The sequence below is a fragment of the Engraulis encrasicolus genome, chromosome 8 (genome assembly GCF_034702125.1).
Source record: "Engraulis encrasicolus isolate BLACKSEA-1 chromosome 8, IST_EnEncr_1.0, whole genome shotgun sequence".
Classification (NCBI taxonomy): domain Eukaryota; kingdom Metazoa; phylum Chordata; class Actinopteri; order Clupeiformes; family Engraulidae; genus Engraulis; species Engraulis encrasicolus.
Genome location: NC_085864.1, coordinates 9,965,183 through 9,970,107, shown reverse-complemented (window position 1 = coordinate 9,970,107; position 4,925 = coordinate 9,965,183).

Here is a 4,925-nt window from a genome sequence, read left to right as displayed (position 1 = left end):
ATTTCAGACGTACACAGACTAGAGGACAACCATCGATCTCTTAAACAACCTGAAGACATGGATCCAGGCTGATGATTTTTTACATATCCCTCTGGCTGTAGGCTCTCCGAGCTACTTGGAACACCTGAGAGTCGGATATAAACATGGGGATTGGAACCTACCCATTAGCCATTCTGGTAACACTTAATAATAATGTCTGCTTATAAAACAATAACACTGATAATGTACAAATGATGAACAAAACAATAAAAAAAAAAATGAAAATAACGGGGTAATTTTATGCTAATATTTTATATTCATCAAACATTTACAAATTGTTGGTAAATGAAAAAAAAATACTTTTGTTTGTTTAAGTTTGGTTCATCATTAGTTATTAGTACTGAAGCAGACATTATGATAAAGAGTTACCGCAAAGACAATCGGAAGAGGAAAAATTTAAGGAGGAGATTGGGAGATTTATTTTCGGATGGATGCAGTAATGAGATACGATGTTGGCCAATTGTGAGTAAAGATATAAGAATGTTATTAAAGCAATGCTAACAAAAACATGTTAAGTGGTATTTTCCTTTCATGGCATCTTCAAAACAGGGTAAGAGTTTAGGCTAAAAACACTGCAACACACTGTCCTACCATTTATTCCACTGCTATGGTTTTATACCCCAAAACAACCCATTCTTTTGCTGCAAAAACCAATCCCTTTTCTGCCGTCATAACAAGTCGTGAATCGACAGGGGTATAATTTCAGGGGAGATGCGAGGCTAAATATTTGTCTTTGTATGAGGCGGAGATGGAGGAGGCAGTTTGCTCATCGTGATGGATAAGGATGCAGGCATGAGTGAGTGAGTAGATAATGCAATATTAATAGGGGTCAGGTGATTCACACGGCAGGTCCTCACGTCCGTCTCATCGCAGACACTCAGACAAGCCTGGCTTATAACAGGCTGACAGATGGTGTATGTATGTGTGAAGGCTTTTCTCCCATCATCTAGTGGTCCGTCTCATTTCTTCAAACTTTCCAGTTCAAGTTGCAGAACGGTGTCTCAGTACATGGAATATTACGGAACTTGTTTTAAACCGAATAGGTTACTGACAATAGTAAGTTTGAAATCAGAATAGTTGTGTATGCGTTTGTGCTCAATGGTGATTAAAAACCGAGCTTCTAACCTGGGGTGAGTTTTTCAATACCGCCTGTTGCTAACTTAGCGACTTTAGTTTTAGGCTAAGTTGCTAAATGGTTAGCAAATGGTTAGCAACAACACAAAATGACTAGACTGTTGACCAAAATCTTCTACTGAACTTTTCTTCCATTACGTTACGTTACGTTACGTTAACATGGTGGATGTTTAGTGCATGCATTGTCCATCATTCAAGAACTGTGTTTTTGATCATTCTTAGGGCAGCATCCAGGTACATTCAGAGGACTGAATTAAACGAAATTTTCAGCATGAGCACCCTATGCGCTGAAACATATTGACCGAAATGCGCAATATGAGACACGGAAATGGTGTTGCTGGAAAACAAGATGTAAAATCACTTTGACAGCTAGCTATGCAATGTTGAGAACTCTGCCACTGCAGCTGTTTGACTTGGCATGGCACAATGTAGAAAATGTGAAGAAAGGCACACAGTGTTACATGATGAAGCAAAGAAACTGTCACATCACACACAACAGGTAGGCACTACACTGTTAGTGTGAGTGTGTGGGCTGGGGGGTGGTTGTGTGTGAGTGTGTGTGGGCAGGTGGGTTGGTGTGTGACTAATATATTTCATGCCGTGTGTACATGGTGAATTAAGCACATAATCACAGGAATAAGCTCTGTGTGTGAACATGTCCGTGTGTGTGTGTGTGTGTGTGTGTGTGTGTGTGTGTGTGTGTGTGTGTGTGTGTGTGTGTGTGTGTGTGTGTGTGTGTGTGTGTGTGTGTGTGTGTGCATGTGCGCACACGCGCGCCCTCGCATGTGTGAATGTACATACTGTAAGTACCTGATTGTGCCTGTGCATATGTGTGTTTCTGTGCTTGCATGTTTGTGAGTGTGAAAGAAACAGTGATGGAGAGGAATGCACCTCGACTGTTGCATGTGTACCAGCACTTCAAAAGCACCCTGCCAGGGCAAAGATAAAACAAAATCCATTTACACCATTTATTTATTTAGCCCATGCTTTTATCCAAAACGATTCACAATACAGGATGCACATTGCCATTAGCATAGCTCTTTCCGCTGCACAACCACTAATAAAATGAAAGGTTTGCTGAATTCATACCTCACCGAGTCATAGTTGATTAAATCGGCAGCAATATTTTCAGGTTAGTCACTAGCTCCATTCAAAGTTGTAAAATGGGAGGAGGAGATTAGTAGACCAATAAACATACAATACAATAAATATAATGGACCTTTCTGTGTATGCGCAGGACATTTCCAAATAGATGTTATTTTCCGTAATAGATGAGGTACTGCATGACTGAACCAGGATACACAAAAAGTACACAAATTTTAACACATTTAAAAAAATAGTGGGCCTATCGATGGTCATTAAGTCATTACCTATTACAGTAAAAAAGGCTACTAAAATATTTGTTTTTATTTGTTAGTGCACTTCCCCAAATGTATTGTTTTAAGAAATTGGTTATGACTGAGTTGCGATCAGTACACGGATGTTAGCGAATATCATAAATAGTACCCATGGAGAGCGCATATTAAGTACAGTAGGCCTATATAGTACAGTACCCATATAAAGCTATTTTACTTTATAGTTATATGCCCTTACCCATTACAGTAAATATAAAGCCCATATTGTGCATCTGAGATGCCTTCACAAGTACAGTACCTGCAGATAGTCAGCATGTTTATGGAACAGCAGCAATATATCTTTTGACATGCAGGTGTGTATGCGTGCGTGCGTGCGTGCGTGTGTCTGTGTGATTGAATTCGTGTGTATGTGCCTACAGTATGAATTGCAGTAGATGATAATGTAGGCTACTCACCACGCATTTCAATCTATAATTGTAAATGGTTCTATATTAATATAATTATGCATAGTGGTACAACATTACAGAATACGCCAAGGTCCGTAATGCTCCCCAGTGATGAAGCGAAGGCATAAAATGAGCATAATAGTATATGTGCCCTGTGTTCATTAAATTAAATGACCATTATGTTGAATGCCCCTATCATGACTTGTGAAAAAACATCAACACCAGCACTACAATAACGTTTCCTCTTTCTGATAGGCCATTACCGTGAGATGAAAATAAGACTGGTGTACACAGTCAATACTGGAGTGTTAAAATGTCAGTGTTTCCAGTGTTGAAAGTGTTAATTAAACGTTGAAGAGGTTCGAACTGGCCTACATGAGTCTATGTAAACATTAAACCCAGAGTCAATTCAGCACTAACCTGGCTCTTGCCTAAGGCTGCTCGATTATGAAAAATAATAATACCACGATTATTTCTGTCAATATTGATATCACGATTTTTAAAACAATTTTTAAAAGAAAAAAAAATCATGCCAAACAATTCACAATCTTCTCTCCCTTCAGCACCGTGAGTGGAGGGCCTTAGAGAAACACACAGTAGTGCTCCGCATGAGTATTGGTTAGCAAGTCTGTTCTGTAATCGCAATGGCTCAAGTGGACAGGAATATATTGCCTGTAGCGTAACCTACCTTTTGGCAGTGTAGACAAATGACCACTGTTCGAATTACGTGGGAGCCAATGGGAGCTGAGCTCCCATTCCCTCGGTGGCAATTTTTTTTTATCTGAGACAGTTTCTCTCACAACATTCTCACCATAGACTACAGTAGGCCTAATATCTGTAGTAATCTTAAAATAAGACACATACAACACGATAATAAATTGGCTGATATAATCATGAATAAAACTCATTTCCAACCCCCATACAACCACTTTGTATCGCCTGCATTTCACCACCACACCACCATGCGCGCAAAACCATCCGAAGATAACACCGCCTGCTTCTGAAACTAAAAAAGTAGCCTAGCCTGGTAACCTTCCATTTCGTCGAAATCAATTGAAATATATATATTTTTTAAATGCATGCCGCCATCGTCTTCTGTTCCACCATGCCAGCGAAAAGGCCACCCCACCCGAGATCATCCATTAATCTTGCACCGTTCGGATTCACCACGAAAAAAAAGCTGTGTCGGACTTTGCAGAGAACAGTCCTAGACAGCATCCTAACCAGACAACAGCTCCACTGAGCACTACTTCGGATGCTTGGATGAATGGGACAGTAGGCTATGGAAACGGCTCAAATTGTGAAGTTATGAAAAATAATTAATATCTGTCCATGGCAGTCTTGCGCAAACAACTAATTGAAATGGCCCATGTCAAACAAAAAAAGGCAGGAGTAAAAGTGGTGAACGCATTGTAAGGGCATTTGTAATGTGCAGCCGTGGTTATCAAACTGCTGGGTTATTCTCAACCAAAAACTAAATTAAAAACTATCATCGCCAGCAGCACTGCTTTGCCGACGTTTACGGAATGGGAAAGGGACTTTGCGGGTTGCAATGACACAGACGATCCAACTGCCTTGTTTGATGGCTTGGATAGAAAAAACTATAAGGGCATCAGCATCTTCCTGGAATAATCATCTAACAGCTAAAAAGAGTAGCGTGTGGCCGTTTGTCTCCCTATCATGGTAAGAGAATCACATTCCTTTCTCCCTCTGGATAACGTTTTAACATTTCAGACATGACACAGTCGATCATCACTTCAAACGGAATTACATCTTTAATGCACAGTAAAAAGGTGAAACAAGATGCAAGATGCTAAAACAATAATTTAAATTTCATCTCCACTTTTGTTGTGTATAGCCTAGGGTGGCCAGACGTCCGTATTTAGGACGGACCGTCCGTCTTTTCTTGTCCGGCTTGGCACAGCATTAGGCCGGACAAAAATGCATTAAA